This window comes from Dendrobates tinctorius, unplaced genomic scaffold, assembly GCF_039654945.1.
Source record: "Dendrobates tinctorius isolate UK_male_01 unplaced genomic scaffold, ASM3965494v1 ptg000250l, whole genome shotgun sequence".
In the NCBI taxonomy this organism is placed as follows: Eukaryota; Metazoa; Chordata; class Amphibia; order Anura; family Dendrobatidae; genus Dendrobates; species Dendrobates tinctorius.
In genome coordinates this window covers 40,795,940-40,814,961 of record NW_027361917.1, presented here as the reverse complement: position 1 = coordinate 40,814,961, position 19,022 = coordinate 40,795,940, and positions in this window count along the sequence as shown.

Below are 19,022 nucleotides of genomic sequence, written 5' to 3'. Positions count from 1 at the left end.
ATAATTAAATAGTGTTACCAATAGCATAGCCACTAATGAAGCCGAGGGGTGGCCACACTCTGAGGGGCCCACCAGGAGCTACCTCCAACCTTCAGTGTATCGGCATGTGCAGAACACCGATCCAGTTAAGCTGAGCTGTGCAGTAGAACAGGAAGGCATGATCTATTTGCACAAGTCTCCTTTCTGTAAACCGTAGGTTGCTTTTATGCATGCGGTCTACAGAATGGCAGAGTGATGCAGGGACTCTGATGTCCAGTGCATGGTCCGGCACTTTGAAGGTGGGGGTTTTAATTTTAATTAAAACGTGTGGTGTGACTGTGGGAGCATCCTAAAATATGGGGGCCCACATACATTATATGAAGGCATCCACAGTAGTCCTTACAATGTGAAGCCTCCATAAGGTGGGCCATTTTATATAGCATGGAAGCTAATGTGGGAGCGATTTATAACGTTTGGGGCCAACCGTGGGTGCCATCATAAGGGAACCATTATGCAGTGTAAGACCTGATGTGGGGGGCATTATACAGTTTGGACAACAATGGGGCCCATTATAAAGTGTGGGGGCCATTATACAATTTGAAGGCTAGTATGGGGAGGGGAAACTCAGTGTGGGGGCCATGATTCATTGTGGGGGCTATTATACAATGTGTGTGTGCCATCATACAGTGTGAGGACTACTGTGTCATTTTCGTTATATATCTGCGCCTGGAAAAAGCTACACAGCAGCTGTTCCCAGGCGCCGGCTGCTGAAGGCAGCTCTCATTATTGTCACCTGGTCTCTCTAAGATTAGCGCGACCAGGCGACAATCATGAGAGTTGTATTCAGCATCCACTGTGTACATTCCTGTGTAAAACTAAGAATTACATTTAAAAAATGGCGTGGGCTCCTATGTAATTTTCATAATTAGCAGAGGAAAAGCCCACGGCTGAGGGCTGATCTTAATAATCTGGGAAAAGGGACAATATGCCAAAAGAAGCCAGTATACATATGACACCTGACTTCTGCAGTCAATAAATAGCCTTAGCATTCATTTGCCATACTGCTGGCATCATGGCTTGGAGTTGTATTGGTGGCAAGCACATATATTTTTGCAAGCCCCAAAAACCAAAATTTACAGACAATTTTCAAACTTTTAGTACACCAAAGAGGATGGAAAGTAAACCACCACAAAATGAGTATAATCCGTAATAAAATGAAAAATCAATAGTTTTTATGATAAACCTAATTATGATATAACAAAATCACAAAAAAAATTTTTTTCATAAAGATGGTTAAAGTGCAAAGTGCTTATTAAATAAAGGTGAATCATAAGTCACACATAATTGTGGCAATCGACGGGAATGCCAAGGTCACTTGTCTTCTGACTCCAGCAAGTTTATTATTCGTTACTAGTAGTGCCTATAACACTAAAGGCCCTTTTACATTTAGCGATGCACCAGCGATCCCGACCACGATACGACCCGGTCAGGATTGCTGGTGCATCGCTAAATGATCGCTAGTGAGCTGCCACACAGGCAGATCTCACAGCGATGCAGCAGCGATACAGCGGACGATACTTGCCTTTCAGACGCGGCGATCCTGACGTCCTCCCGCCCGCGTCCAGACGTCTCTCGTTGGCGCCAGCAGGAATCGCCCGACAAGAAATAGAGCTGCGCGATCAACGACAAACAGCGGGGGAGCCGGTCGGAGGTAAGTATCACACAGCGATATCGCTAGCGATAACGCTGCTACGTCACCAAATCGGTGATGCTTTAGCGATATTGCTAGCGATATCGCTATGTGTAAAACCCCCTTTAGTATTTCCCTCAATCCTGATGTAATTCACTAATCTGGGTTTTAAATGGGGATATTGGAGGCATTTAAGTGAATTTGTTCCTGATACCTTATGTTGTCTTTCGGTGGAGTCTATACTGTTCATTGATTCACCATTTGTGCCACAATTATGTGTGACTTATGATTCACCTTTATTTAAAGAGGTTGTCCGGGCTTTTCACATAATCTCAGTGCATATCTGGGCTGCAGAATGCTGACCATAAGTAATTTACCTTCTGTCACCAGTTTGCAGCGTTTGCTAGATATCAGCTCTTGCTTGTAAAAAAAACATCCGGGGGGGGGGTATGCTCTAGCATTGAAATGAGAACTGGTCGTTTCCTCCTCAATAGTTTCACTTTCCATACATCACTGTTCAGCGTGTGTCTGGGGGAGGAGCAGCTGGGTGGTCCTGCTCTCTGCACTGAGGCTGCTAGAGGGGAAGGATTTGTTACTGTGCGAGGAGGGCTTGTTCATGTGGTCGGGGAGGGCCTGTTGCTATGCAGGGTGGGGTTGTTGCTATAGAGGGCAGGTTTTTAGTAGCGTAGGAGGAAACGATCAGTTCTCATTTCAATGACAGAACACACCCCCCGGACGTTTTTATTACAAGCAAGAGCTGATATCTAAAAAACCCTGCAAACTGGCCACAGAAGGTAAATTACTTATTGCCAGCATTCTGCAGCCCAGATATGTACTGAGATTATGTGAAAAGCCCGGACAACCCCTTTAATAAGCACTTTGCACTTTACCAGTCTTTATGAAAAAATGTTTTTAGTGATTTTCTTATATCATTAACAATTAATTATGTTTATCATGAAAACTATTGATTTTTCATATAATTTTTTGTATTTTTAAAAAAATGTGGAACAATTGTATTTAAAAAAAAAAAAAAAAAATCTTTTGAATATTCTATATAACCTTGTCCCCTATATGTTGGAATTTAGTGGACTTTTTTAATTTTATTACTTTTTAAATGATTCAATAAACATATATTTAATTACGGATTATACTCATTTTGTGGTGGTTTACTTTCCATCCTCTTTGGTGTTCTACATGTATTTTGAGTTTGTATGTCCCACATTTGTTTGAAGTTGGGCATAGTAGTGGTAAAAAAAAAAAAATTTCAAACTTTATAAACTGTTTTTTTTTTTTTTTTTAAATGTATTGCTCATCGTCTTATATTATTTTAGATTTTTAGAGTCGGCCTTATGTAACATAAGTGCTACCAAGTTTAAGGTTCCAACATCACATCTACAGATATTTTATCTAATGCATGCAGAACTGTGTTAACGTTGTTGCCAGAAGAAACAAAATGGTTATCTACAATCAGAACAAGTGTGTGAGATTATTCTAATCATAATGATCTTTAACTGAAATAAGATGCCTCCATACTATTTCATAACACATGAACACGGCATAAAACCCTCTGGGGAAAATGTAATTTCAATGAAAACTCTTTATTATGATTCCTCTCAAAGGTGGGTGGCTTGGTGCAGGCCACTCAAGTTCTTCCACAGAAGACCCCTGGGGCACAGTCATAGTGGAACAGAAAATGGCATTATTACAAAGTTGAAATCACTGACCTGACTGACGAGTGAGGGATGAAGCTGTGGCTGTTTTCTCTACTAGGCAAGTTATTGGGAATCTCACAGTAAGCGCATGACACATGCCCCCCCCCCCCCCCCCAAATTCCAAAACAGCATCAGCAGGAGCAACGGCAGCAGATGCAGCTTCTGGTGAACGCCATCCAGGGCACACCGACCGCCCCACCGCCAGTATACGGTGTCAGTTAATGTGATAATGGTACTTGGTCTTTTGGACTCAGGAAGTTTGTTCCCGATCAGTGCTACATTTCCTCACCAGCTGATTCCTGACAAATTTGTGGGAGTTCGCTGTATACATGGAGACGCCAAGGACTACTCTGGCCAGTGTAACCATGGGAACAGACTGTGGTCACAAGTCCCATGAGGTCTGGGTAGTCAAGGACTTGACAACTTCCATCATATTGTGACAGGGTCACTGGCAATGTATGTAAGGGAAGATATGTATCACGAAGGTTGCTATCTTCCGTGATGTGAAAACTCAGAAGTTTCTCTCCAGCATGTTATGTACTAAGAGCGGTTAATCGGCCATGACAAGGTTAGTTTTTTTTGTGAATAGCTGTAAGCGAAGGGCGAGACGGCTTCTCACCATATCTTCACCCCCAATGGTGTGTTTTGGCAAGATAAATGTCCTGCCACTAAGTTTTTTTTTTTTTTTTTTTTTCCCCCCTCTAAGTGTGTGGAGGAAAGAAGTGTTTGGGTGAACTCTGTTGTTGTTCCCAGGGCGGGCAGATCCCGGCTGGCATATGCGCAGTGCTATACGTTATCTTTTGTTTTCCTGTTATGCCAGAAAGGCCATGTTTATTTTGTTGAACCCTGTATTGGTTTATGCCCTGTTCTAATAAACCAGCAGAAGGTTAACCCTAGAATTGTTCCTGTGTCTACCTATGTGAGAGCTGAATGACCCAGTCTACCACAGTTCGTGTTTCGAATGCGGGCAGCATTCCAGGAAAATGTGTAGCTACTACACAGCATATACTCAGGACATACAATGTTCTATCAGTCAGTGGGAGATGTCTGGCAACATGGAGGAGTTAATTAAAACACCTGGTCCAGACTCAGACACAGCTGCAGCAAGAGATGAACAAACTGTTGCTACAACAGATTCAACGGCAGCAACAAATGCAGCAGGAGCAGTGGCAGCGGATGCAGCTTTTGGCAAACGCCATACAGGGCAGATCGACAGCCCCACCCCCACTGTACAGTGTCAATTAATGCGGTAATGGTACCTGGTCTTTTGAACTCCGGAAGTCTGTTGACCCTGATCAGTGCTACACTTCCTCACCAGCTGATTCCTGACAAATTTGTGGGTGTTAGCTGTATACATACCAAAACTACTCTGTGGCCAGAGTAAAAATGGAAACAGATTGTGGTACCAAGTCCCATGAGGTCAACGTAGTCAAGGACTTGACACATCCCTTCATAATGGTGTAAAGGTCGGCCAGGAGTATAATTGTGGCCAGAGACACTAAAGCATCAGTGTCCAGACCTTCCCTCACAGAAAAATACAATTCACTGATCGGCATACCTGCGTCTCCAGGTTCGGGTCCCCCTCGGCACTTCCCAAGCGGCGATGGCCCCTCCCTGAGTTGACTCCCAGTAACTGAGGCACAGTCCATGGTAACTTGAATGGTTTCTTTACTGATAACTTCACACAATATATCCACAGTTGGCACATCACTGATAACACATCCGTCTTTACTTTCCTCCTTAGCTTTCCCTACTTTGCTGACACTTCTATACGGCACATAACTACCCGGACTAGACCGTCTTAGACTGCTTCCCAGCTTCTTCCTGGCCTAACCTTGCCATGATGACAATTCCTTCTGTTTCGCCCCAGACTTGAAATCATCCGCCACCTGGTTTAGTTGCCTCTGGAAAAGCATCCGACCCGTCTGTACCACTCCCTGTGAAGCTACAGCAATCTTCTGTTCCTCACTTCGTCTGACTCCCGCCCTAAGAGCGTCCGCCAAGGCTACGAGTCTCCACATCTTCTCTACTGCTTTGGCCCACTATACTGATGTCCAATAGCCATGGATAACTTGGACTGTCGCTTCTTAACGTTGCGTGGCTGCCGCACAGTCCTGGGCCTATAGCCCACGTGGACACTTTGGGCACCCTGGCCCTGTCTTAACTCCCTTCTAACCTAGCCTTAATTCCCGGCAGCCCCTCCTACACTTAACCCTATCCTACTAAGAGCTCTAAATGCTAAAGTGCCCCCCTCTAGTGTCCAAAGGGTGCACTATGCTTTCCCCATCTAAATTATAACATTATCCAAAGAACAACATATTTACAGTAAATGGTAACACATATAACAGTGTGGCAATACCATTGATTCTGCGTGATAATACATGACAGCATTCCTGGGAGTAAGCTCCCCCTTTCTTTGAGGGAAGTACAGTCTTTATCTAGTTAGTCTCCAGCCAAGAAGACAGTCTCTGCTTTTCCAGCAGAATGGGCACAACAGGCGCAACAAAACAAAAAGGAAAACAATGCTTTGTTTCAACGTTGTTAATGGGCCGCAACGGACGTGTGGCTCTTTGACTGCAGAGCGTAGCAGGGCTCCCTGCCCTATGCGAACGCATAACAGTCCCTAATTAACTTGGGGTGCAACATGCACAACTTTTAGCAAATGGACAACTTTTCAAATCAGAAATAGTCAATGGCACGCATCTTGTGTCGCTCCTTTTATATCCAAGGTCATCTCTGCAGCCCACAGAGGTTGCAGGCTGCTGCAAAGCAGCATAAGCGATAGTGCTGGCAGGCTCCCAAGTGCCAGCTGACATTTGGGCCCGCACCGATTCCTGGAAGAGCCCCATCTCATCCTCTGAGTGACCACTACCACAAAATATCCACGGGGACAGTCCTCCTTAAAGAAGGAGACCCGATCCCCCTTCTTTAGCAACCGACCAAATTTGACAGACAAAACGTTCACGTAAACCTTGGCATCAGTCCCTCCCTGATGAAGCCATAGTCTCGCCCGGTGTCGGTATAGATCAGCCATCCACGAGTACGTCATCCTGCCAGAGCGCCCTCACCAGGCTGCCGTAGCTCCATCCAGACTTCCCTCTCCCTTTGCTTCTTATATTTGATGACCCCTTCCACCCAGGCAGCCTGCCTGGGAGTGGGAAAGGGACCCTCTGTTGTCGGGTGTGAATGGGTGGCTCCCAGTGTCATAGCGGAGTAAGAGGCAGGCGGAACCTCCGACGGCTGGGGTTGAGAGGTCGACTCCCCTAAAGGAAAGGTGGGGGCGGACGACGGCCTCCGGGACAGGACTGCAGGGAGGACCTTCCTTCAGAGATCAGGGACGAATGTTCACTAACCCCCCAGATGACTATGTGATAGTCGAGGCCTTCCCAGGAATTGCTGGCCCCTTCTCCGGGGACGCCCACGTGCTTGGTGGATGAATGGAGTGCCGGCTCGTTCTTCAGCTCTGCTCATGGTTCCTCCAGGGCAGACTCCAGTTCCAGTCTCCGCTGAACAAACAGCAAGGGTTCTGGATCACCCACTCCTTGGGTCCGACGCTGCACCGCTGGCTCCGCACGTGAGAAGTTCAGCTCCCGAGTAGATGATGGCTTAGTTGGCTGGTGACTCCCTGGCCGAGGCAACTCCAAGGGCGGACAGGTGGGAACCTCCACCGATTCCTCGCATATCTTGCCAGGTTGGGCTCCCACTCTCTCCTGCTGCCACTTCCACTCAATGTGGCCCACGCCCTGGCAGCTACGGGTGCAGGAGTGCTGCATCGTGGCTGGTTCAAGTTCACAAAAAGGAATTGCACAGCTTCTTCAGGGATTTCCTTCTGGGTCCTACCTGTTTCCAGGTGGGACTGCCTCTGACAACTCCACCCATTTGTTGCTATCAGTGGAAGAGGGCAGGATTTCTCCTCTTCACACCCACTAGGGGCGGACTGGGGCATTCTGACAGACAGGTTTTGGCGCCAAGGGATGGCTGCAACGCCAACGAAGGACGCGGTTCTTGTTGTCTCCTTCTTCATCGCCATCTCCCACCAATTCCACCGCCGCCATCTTGGTCACAGTAATGGTGTCAGACTTTCGCTTCAAGTAAGCCAAGTCCAACTTGGTAGTCAAGTCCGGTGTTGTCACAGAATCTTTAACAGTCAAATCCGGTGTTTCATCCATGTTCACAAAATCTTCTCCTTTCTTTTCTCTAGATACAGTGACCACTTGCTCCTTTTTTCTTGTCATTTTCCAGGGGCACAGCAGTCATACACACAACAGCATTAGCTCTTTTCTTTGCCGTTTTCCACATTGCGAGGTAGTCGCATCCTGCCGACTACGTCAAATGTAAGGGTCGGCCAGGACCTATACACATGGCCAGAGACACTAAAGCATCAGTGTACAGGCCTTTCCTCACAGAACAATACAATTCACTGTTCGGCGTACCTGCGTCTCCACGTTCAGGTACCCCTGGGCACTTCCCAAGCGGCGATGGCCCCTCTCTGATGCGACTCCCAGTAGCTTAGACACAGTCCATGGTAACTTGAATGGTTTCTTTACTGATAACTTCACACAATATATCCACAGTTGGCATATCACTGATAACGCATCCGTCTTTACTTGCTTCCTTAGCTTTCCCTACTTTGCTGACACTTCTTTGCGGTACGTATCTACCCGGACAGGATCGTCTTAGACTGCTTCATAGCTTCTTCCTGGCCTAACCTTGCCATGATGACTATTCCTTCTGCTTGTTTAGCCCCAGACTTGAAATCATCTGCCACTTGGTTTAGTTGCCTCTGGAAAAGCATCCGACCCATCTGTACCACTCCCTGTGAAACTACAGCAATCTTCCGTTCCTCACTTCGTCCAACTCCTGCCCTAAGAGCGTCCGCCAAGGCTAAGAGTCGCCACATCTTTTCTACTGCTTTGGCCCACACTTTACACTCAATGAGGAGGTGTTGTGTCAGGTGACTAAACTGAGGTGAGGGGCAGGGGCGGGCTGGGCCGAGTGGCAGGGAGGCAAATGCCCCCCTGGGCCGCTCCCCCCAGGCGCACACGTTGGGCCGACAGCTTTCTCTGAGCTGTGCATAGCTGTCTTACCTTGACAGCTGCGCAGCTCCGACTCTCTCCCTCCGCCCTCCCTGGACTTCTGGTCATGTGACATGGCTGTAGCTAGAATGTAGGGGCTCCTTGCAGGTCCTGACTACAGCCCATACATTCTAGCTGTCTCAGTAGTGAATGTGCTAGACTGTATAGGCTCCTCTCAAGTCCTCTCAGCGGCCCATACAGTCTAGCTGATTCACTGCTGAAAATGATACAACGTATGGGCTCCTTCCAGATACAGCGTATGCCATGACAAGAGGAGCTGCACCTGTGCCTGCTGGGGATCACTTGTGAGGTATGAAAAAAGGTTTTTTTTTTTATCAAATGAATTAAATGGGTGAGGGGGCTGCAAATTATGAAATGGAGGGGGCTGCAAATGAAGAATGGGGGGCTGCCAATGATGGAGGGGTGCTGCAAATGATGGAGGGTGCTGGAAATAATGGAGGGGGCTGCCGATGATGGAGGGTGTGCTGGAGATGATGGAGGGGGTTGCCAATGATGGAGAGGGGCTGCAAATGATGGAGGGGGGCTGCCAGTGATGGGGGGCTGCCAGTGATGGAGTGGGGCTGCCAGTGATGGAGTGGGGCTGCAAATGATGGAGGGGGGCTGCAAATGATGAAATGGGGGGCTGCAAATGATGGAGGGGGTGCTGCAGTGCAAATGACGGAGGGGGTACTGCAAATGAAGAAAGCGGGGTTGCCAATGATGAAGGGGGGCTACAAATGCTGGAGAGGGTGCTAGAAATGATGGAGGGGGTGCTTGAAATGATGGAGGGGGGGCTGGAAATGATGGAGGGGGGCTGGAAATGGAGGGGGGCTGGAAATGATGGAGGGGGCTGCCAATGATGGAGGGGGCTGCCCATGATGGAGGGGGGGCTGCAAATGATGTAGCGGGGCTGCAAATGATGGAGGGGTGCTGCAAATGATGGAGGGGCTGCCAATGATGGAGGGGGTGCTAGAAATGATAAAGTGGGGCTGCAAAATTATGGAGGGGGCTGCCAATGATGGAGGGGGGATGCAGTGTAAATGATGGAGTGGGGCCTGCAAATGATGGAGGGGACTGCAAGTGATGTAGGGGGTGCAGGAAATTATGGTGGAGGTCTGCAAATGATGGAGGGGGTGCTGGAGATGATGGAGGGGGCTGCCAGTGATGGAGCGGAGGCTGCAAATGATGGAGTGGGGCTGCAAATGATGGAGGGGGTGCTGCAGTACAAATGATGGAGGGGTACTGCAAATGATGAAAGCGGGGCTGCCAATGATGAAGGGGGGCTACAAATGCTGGAGGGGTGCTGCAAATGATAAAGGGGTGCTGCAAATGATAAAGGAGGGCTGCAAATGATGAAGGGGGTGCTGGAATTTGCCAATGATGGAATGGGGCCTGCAAATGTTGGAAGGGGCTGCAAATGATGGAGGGGGGCTGCATATGATGATGTGAGGGAGGGGACAGGGGACTGCACATGAACGAACGGGGACTGCTGCACATGATGAAGTGGGTTGAGAAGGGGGACAGTGACTGATGAAGTGAGGGATGGGGGACAGCAATTGAATTGAAGGTGGGGGATGGGGAGATCAAATGAGGACCTGGGAGAGAGCAAATAATGAATTTTCAGGGTGATGGGAGTAAATGATGCATTGAATGTGGGGGAGAGCAGTTGATAATGAATAGAGGGTGGGAGAGAAAGACATGACAATGAATTGGGGCAGAAGGGGCATGTAAGTGAATTGGGGGAGCGGGAGGCACATAGTGGGGGATGTTGAGGATGCAGTGACTGGTAATGAATTGGAGGAAGAGTACAGGGGCTAATTAATGTATATATTAGGTGGGGAAATTGCTATTGTTGGTGGGGGCGCAGTGGTGAATTATAATTTATATTTGGAATGGTGGGTTGCATAATAACTAATTATATATTAATGGTGGGTGCACGTCTGTATTTAGATGAGTAGTGTAGAAGAATGGAAAAGTGAGTAATGTGCTCTGGAAGCGGTGCTCTAGGTAACTGTGTGTTATTTTATGCAGAGATGAGTCCTGGCTGAAAGAAATGATGGCGGTCTGCGCTGCATAAAAAAGAAAAGCAAAGATGAGGGACTTCAGCTGGAGACGTCACTGGTGAGTCAGTGTGCTACCTGTACACTGACACTATACACTATAACCTGTTCACTGTGCACTATATACAGCGGTACTGTGTATAATGTCACTGGTGATCACTGTATTACCTGTACACTATATACAGAGCTTCTGTGTATAATGTCACTGGTTATCATTGTATTACCTGTACACTGACACTATACACAAAGCTCCTGTGTATAATGGCATTAGTGTTGTGTTTTTTTTATTAATGATCTGTATTGTATTCGGTCACTATATGGTGGTAGTATGTGATCTGGTTATGGTGTGGCGTTATTTCTCCCTATATGTGGTATTATTTGGTCACTATGTGATGGTAATATGTGGTCTGGTCATGGTATGGAGGTATTTATTCCTTATATATGGTATTATTCAGGCGCTATGTGGTGGTAATATATGGTCTTGTCATGGTGTGATGGTTTTTGTCCCTTGTATATGGTATTAATGGTCATTCTAAAAAATATATGCGACTCATTCCTTTAAAGAAAAATAAATAAAAATAAACCTAAAGAGTATTGGATATTTTAGGAAATGTTTAATAAGTAAGAGTAGAATATGGCCCGGCCAAAAGAGTCTACCTTGTTGTGGTGGTGGCTTAAAAATTCTTTTGGCCAAAACAAAAGCTGCTGGTTATGTATGTGATCTGATGTTTGCTGGGAACTGTTAATATCAGATTGGTGAGGACGTGGTGTAGAAGATGAGTTTTTCCAAGAGTGGGCAGTGGGATTGTGGAAGGCTCGAGGTGTGGAGGCGGAACTGGGGTGGAGCCTGGATGGAGTCTCAAGGGGGCCCGGAAATTTTGCCAGTATGGGGCCCCGAATTTTCTAGTGGCAGCCCTGACTGTAATCATGTGTGTCTTCTGCAGGACTGGTATCTACCAATATAGGGTCCCTGCAAGGTGGGACTAGTGCTCTTTTTAGTAGCTTTTGTTTTTTTTTTTTAATTTATTTAGTAACACCTTAATGTGTTTCGGTCATTATGTAGCAGAAGGTGTATGGTGGTGTCATTGGTCTTTGAATAGAGTGTTTTGTTATTTAGAGGTAATGGTCATATTATATTTTGTATTCACGGTGTGGTGGTGATAGTAGAGTGGGCATTGTGCAGACGTATTGTTTTGGCCTTTTATAGTAGTAATATTGATCATATTGGTCTTTACATTGTATGTTTTTAGATAGCAACAGTGGTATACTGTAATTATATATACATGCTACTATAAATGGCTAAAGGTTAGTCTTATGGGGAGACATGCACTTTGGGGCTTGGGCCCTTGATCTTTAAGGACCCTAGCAATGCCCCTGCATACTGTGTGTTTACATGTCCGTGTTTCTGGAGTTGTATGTATGTTTGTAAGTAAGCTCAGTTATGGTACCATATCTAAGCAGTAACCTTGGTTCTGGTACTGTATCGATGTACTGTAGTAATGTAGATTCTGGTATAATATGAATGCCATAAGCTTGGTTCTGTTTCTGTATCTTGTAGTAGACACAGTAAGCTCTGTTCTGCTTCCTTATCTCTCTAGTAAGCTCGGTTCTGCTTCCATACCTCTGTAGTCTGCTTGCTTCTGTTACAGTATCTATGTAGGCAGCAAGCTTGATTCTGCTCCCTTATCTCTGCAGTAAGCTCTGTTCTGCTCCCATATCTCTGTAGTAAGCTCGGTTCTGCTCCCATATCCGTCGTAAGCTCCATTCTTTTCCCATATCTCTGTAGTAAGCTTGGTTCTGCTCCCATATCTCTGTAGTAAGCTCCAGTCAGTTTCCTTATCTACGTAGCAATCTTGGTTCCGGTCTCCTGTCTATGTAGTCAGCTTGCTTCTGTTACAGTATCTATGTAGGCAGCAAGCTTGGTTCTGCTCCCATATATATTCAGAAAGTTCCGTTCTGTTCCCATATCTATGTACCAGCCTGTTATTAAAGCCTGTTATCTCTGCTGCTTTAATGCAGCGGTCAGAGATAAGCAGGGCAAAAGCACCGCAACTGGAGAGCCACTGACTTGTGATTGCCCCCCAGGCTGAAAAGTGCCAGCTAGCCCCTGGCGAGGGGAAATCGTAGAGCAGCTGTTCGTTGCAGGTCCCTATCGACAGAGAATTTTAGACATTTCCCTTTCACATTTTTTTGGGGGGACATCTGGGTGTAGAACTCAGGAGAGGATAATACGGAGGTTCTATTGACCCAGATGTTACCGGGAGATCCTAATTTATTATAGGTCCTGTTTCACCTGCCTCTTCCCACTTCCAAAGTCCACTAGTCCCTTTACACCTGTTATAGAGGTCCCATTTGAGAGCGTTGCAGTGGACCTAGTAGGCACGCTAGATAAGTCTGCACGGGGACATCAATGCATTCTACATCCTGGTGGTCTTAGACTATGTGAGCAGTTACTGGTAAATACACTGTGTGCAGAATTATTAAGCAAGTTGTATTTGAGAGGATTCTTTTTATTATTGAATAACAACTATGTTCTCAATCAACCCAAAAGACTCATAGATATCAAAGCTTAATATTTTTGGAAGTTGGAGTGGGTTTTTTTTAGATTTGGCTATCTTAGGAGGATATCTCTTTGTGCAGGTAACTATTACAGTGCAGAAATATTAGGCAGCTTAATGAAAAACAAATATATACCCATCTCACTTGTTTATTTTCACCAGGTAAACCAATAGAGCAACACAAAATTTAGAAATAAACATTTCTGACATTCAAAAACAAAACAAAAAAAAATCAGTGACCAATATAGCCACCTTTCTTTATGATGACACTCAAAAGCCTTCCATCCATAGATTCTGGCAGTTGCTTGATCTGTTTACGATCAACATTGTATTGTGTGCAGAAGCCACCACAGCCTCCCAGACACTGTTCCGAGAGGTGTACTGTTTTCCCTCCCTGTAGATCTCACATTTTATGAGGGACCACAGGTTCTCTATGGGGTTCAGATCAGGTGAACAAGGGGACCATGTCATTATTTTTTCTTCTTTTAGACCTTTACTGGCCAGCCACACTATGGAGTATTTGGATGCATGTGATGGAGCATTGTTCTGCATGAAAATCATGTTTTTCTTGAACGATACTGACTTCTTCCTGTACCAATGCTTGAAGAAGGTGTCTTCCAGAAACTGCCAGTAGGTCTGGGAGTTGAGCTTCTCTCCATTCTCAACCTGAAAAGGTCCCACAAGTTCATCTTTGATGATACCAGCCTATACCAGTACCCCACCTCTACCTTGCTGGCGTCTGAGTCGGAGTGGAGCTCTCTGCCCTTTACTGATCCAGCCTCGGGCCCATCCATCTGGCCAATCAAGAGTCCCTCTCATTTCTTCGGTTCATAAAACCTTAGAAAAATCAGTCTTAAGATATTTCTTGGCCCAGTCTTGACGTTTTATCTTGTTTCTTGTTGAAAGGTGGTCGTTTTTTAGCCTTCCTTACCTTGGCCATGTCCCTGAGTATGGCACACCTTGAGCTTTTTGATACTCCAGTAACATTGCAGCTCTGAAATATGGCAAAACTGGTGGCAAATGGCATCTTGGCAGCTTCATGCTTTATTTTCCTCAATTTATGGGCAGTTATTTTGCACCTTTTTTATCAACACGCTTCTTGCGACCCTGTTGGATATTTGCCATGAAACGCTTGATTGTTCGGTGATCACGCTTCAAAAGTTTGGCAATTTCAAGACTGCTGCATCCCTCTGCAAGACATCTCACAATTTTTGACTTTTCAGAGTCCGCCAAATCTCTCTTCTGACGCATTTTGCCAAAGGAAAAGAAGTTGCCTAATAATTAAGCACACCTTATATAGGGTTTTGATGTCATTAGACCACACCCCTCCTCATTACAGAGATGCAAATCACCTGATTTATATTATTGGCAGTTGGCTTTTAAGCCTATACAGCTTGGAGTAGGACAACATGTATAAAAAGGATAATGTGATCAAAATACTCATTTGCCTAATAATTCTGCACCCAGTGTATACTTATTTTGCATATTTATTTATTCAGGACTCTTAACCAGATGCGATACGCTAAAGAAAATGTCACAATATTTCTTATAAAAAATATAGTGGTTTATTGGATTGTCCACCTAAAAGAATCATTGCAGGAAAACATAAAATAGATTAAATAATCCACTTGTCCACATCAATGTTAGTTCCACATCTTTCCTGGGATCCTAAAAGGTAGATTGCGTCTGTCTCTGTCAAAAGCATGGATATCAACTGTTCAGCATCATGAAAACCTGGTGTCCATCTGGTGTCAGTGTAAAGTGTTCCCCCTGTAGTGTTTGCAGGTACGCAGGATGCAGTGATGAGTCGCGAGACAATTAGGTGCTTTCTGTATCAACGTTTATAAGACTAGAGGGAACTTTCCCCAGTCCCGGCCTGATCACCAAAAGGAGTAACACGGTTTGCCCTCGCAGGGGTTCTATACAAGTACACACAAAACGGGTAGAACACGACTACTTCCGGTAACAGCCGGTCACTATAGGGCCGCGGTATGGCCGACTACGGGTCCTTAATTATAAAGTCAACTTAGCCATCCAGACGTCCCTCGCCGTTCGGATTGGTGGTCTTTCGGCGTAGTAGTTGCTGGGCCCAGTTGCTGAGGCGATGACGAAGTCTTCGCGCACTCTGGCATGCTGCTGACACTGGAGACCCACAGGCTCCAGCGGGGTCCTTGGATGGTTGGGCCACAGCCCCTGGCCTGGGGCAAGCGGCAACGATGTGTGGTGGCAAATGACAGGCCACCTGCGCAGCTAACGGCTGCGGCAGGGGGTCCGCGGTCAGCAGAGGCGCGGCCCCTGCTGGGGACCGGAGCGGGACAGTGGTGGCCGCCGGCGGTGCTGTACTTGCCGCGGCCACTGGCTAGAACAGGGCGGCTGCTGGTGGCGGGGAACAGGCTGCAGTCGCGGGCTGGGGCGTGATGGCAACGGCTGCTGGCGACCGCGGGTAGGCCGCAGGCTGAGGGGAGGCGGCAGCGGCCGCGGGTTGAACTGGGGCCATAGAGGCCGCGGGCTGGAGCGGGGCAGCTAGTCCCGGACAATCGCCTCGGCACCATCCCTCTGGAGTCCTCGGTGAGTGTCCCCCCTGGCACTGGTGAGTCGCTCTCACTTTCAGCCGCCTCCACGGTCTCCTGCTGTCTCTGTGTCGGTCTGCTGACTCATCGTCCTGGGAATTCCCCGCCCCTTTTGTACTGGTCCCTCCCCCAGCCCATCTGTCTGTCACAATGGTCCGTCCCTGAATTCTGCCCCCCGGGGACAGTTTCCCCCGGAACCCAGATGACGGCTCCTTTGTTCCGGTCCGGACACTCGACGGGGGCCGTTCCTCCCACACTCCCCGCCCTGTATGCTCGCCAGTCGTCGGGCGAGGGTTTTTGTAGATTCGGGTTAGCTTTTTGGGACGACAGTCCTTGTCTCCATACGAACTGGTCCTGTTCATAACGTCCAGGGGGTTTGCCAGCTGTTGACTGCTCGGAGCGTCGAAGTTCGGGGTGGTGGAGGGTGGTCGAATAGTTGGTTCTGGTGGGATGCCCGGGTCTACTGTAGTGCTACTATTAGGGTGACCCGCAGATGCGACGGGGAAGTCCTCTTCATCATCCAGATCACGGACCGGGGGCAGGGGGCCGCGGGGGATTGGTAGATGTACAAGGTCGTAACATGTTACGGTGCACAACCCGAGTGAGAGGTGCGTTGTTTCCTTCGGATTGTATTTCGTACACAGGTCCGTCGGGGCTTATTCGGCGCAACACTTGGTACGGGTTCACTTCCCACCGTGGTTCTAATTTATTTTGGGGGCATTGATCAAGTACGAATACCCGATCCCCAGTCTGAAAGTCAATGGGTGGGGGCAGTGCTCCCCCCTGGTGTTCTAGATCCTGGAGCTTTGTATGGACGATACGATGGAGGGTCTGCAGCCGGTGCCGGTGGTTTCGGACCCACGAGGATACCCCGGTCCAGGGTTGGGGTTCTTCCGGGTTCAATTCCACCTCCGTAATCCCTTTTCCTTCACGGCCGAATAGCAATGAGTAGGGGGTGTAACCAGTCACTCGATGCACCCGGTTGTTATATACCCACACCAGCTCGGGGACATATTCAGGCCAGCGGGCTTTCGGTCGCTCTCCAGGGTACGCAGTATTTGGATTAGTGTCCGACTGAATCGTTCGCAAGCTCCACTTCCCTGGGGGTGGTACGGCATAGTCAGTGATTTATTGCTACCGTAAAGATGGTGTAGCTCTTCCATGACGTTTCCTAGGAAGCACACTCCTTGTTCCGAACGTATTCGTTGTGGACAGCCGTACACTTGAATAAAGTTCTTACAAATCGCACAGGCGGCCGACTCTGCTGTTTGGTCTCGGGTGGGGGTGACCACGGCGAACTTGGTGAAATTGTCCACCATAACGAGACAATGTTCATACCCCTGATAAACAAGAAAAATAGCGTGCACTCAAGTCTTATTATTGAGGTGCAGGTGTAACGGACCTGTAGGTCCTATTACCAATACTAATATAGAATCACCGCACACTCAGAGAAATATAATGCCAACAAGTGTTCATTTTATTATGTACAAAACATGTGGGAGCCAGAAAAGAATATAAAGCACTAGATAGAAGCGATATATATAACGACGTTTCGGCTCAGCCCGAGCCTTTATCAGTTTATCGCTGCAAAATAGAGAAAAATACATCAAAATATATACAGAGACCAAAAAACAATTGCAGAAAAAACAGAAAAGAGAATATACAACACCAAATAAACATCACATTATCCAAATATAATACAGTGATAAAAACACATATATACATAGACATTATACTGCTTTCACAGAGAACATGGATGTACGAAGCTGGAGCAAAAGCCCAGAAAACTAGTACCATACTTAATAGAATAAGGGGAATAAGGGGAAAGAAAAGGATTACCTGAATCCGTTTTCAAATCTTTTGAATAGATTGTAAGAGAACTCCCAAGAGAATAGCCCAAGTAAAACGGCTGAAAGGAATTCGTCAACATCATGGTTAATAAAAATGGAAAAATAAATAAAGTTGTAACCGTAGTTATTCTGGTTTGGTTATCCGTGTGTGGTGTATAGTGCATCAGCATTATGGGGAGAAAAGCATAACTACCATCCTTGTGATGAGAAGACTTATGCTCCTATTGATCAAGTATATGGTAATGTCATCAAAAAGTATTAGCCCACAAAATGTCTAAATAGTATAATGAGATTAATAAATCCACACAAGATGGCCATGTTTAAACAACGCTCTTAGAAGAATGCAGGACGTCTTACATTACTATGTGTGTTGCGCATAATGTGCAAAATATCAGTAAATTTACTATGTAATAGCGCTCTAATATAGATGTCATTTGGAGGGAGAGTTACCTGTGATTATAGTGCTGTAAAGCGGCGCTCCCGCGCCTGGCTGCAATGGCGTCATGCTATAACCCTCAGTATGTGGCTGTATTTATATGGGAGCCCAGGTGGCCGCATCCGGCCGGAAGTAAAACCCCTGAACCGGAAGTGACGTCGCGCTGTCTTAATATAGACACTGCGCATGTCTGTGATGGTTGTCAGGGTGATCAGCAGATTTGGCGTCCCTGTAATTTATCTGATAGCGCCGAATAGTGTGTGTAAAGTGCGTAGAGGCTATAATTGTATGACATGTGGACAGCATCATAGTATTGCAAAAGAATAATAAGAAAAGTTAATATACAAGCAGGCATATGGAAAACAATAAACCATGAAAAGAAAATGAAATATGCAAAAGGAAAAAATAAATAACAAAAATGGTAAATAAAGAATAAGCGAATGAAATTAAAAAATAATAATAAAAATAAAAATAAAAATAAAAATAAAAATAGGGAATGAAAAAATGAAAAAACAAAACAAAAATAAAAATAAAAAACCAACAATGTTGCTGACCATGCGCAACTAGTTAAATATGCATGCATTGTATATATAGGGTTATGAAGAAAATAAAGTAGAAAATAAAAGATAAAAGACTAAAAAATGAAAATTAAAGAATAAAAAATAAAAAATAAAAATAAAAAATCCAAAATAAGAGTCCAGTGGGCGGAGCAAAACTCACCTAGGGTAATAGCATGTTAGCGAGTCTGAAAAATAACAGAAGAAGCAGGGAAAAGGTTATTAGCAGTTATAGGAGCCAGTCTATCTCCCTATTAAGCCCCTTAGGGGCTAGAGTGTCTAACTTGTGTATCCAATAGGTTTCTCTCTCTCTTAATAATTTAACATGGTCGCCCCCTCTCCTTGGGCGTGGTACATGCTCGATTACCTGAAATTTTAATTGTGCCACTGAATGTCGGTATTTAGTGAAATGTTCAGGTAAAGGTAACCAGTTTTTTTGACACCTAATTGTTGATTTGTGGCTGGCAATGCGGTCCTTAACATGCTGGGTTGTTTCCCCTACGTAGAGGAGGCCACATGGGCATTTTACCAGGTA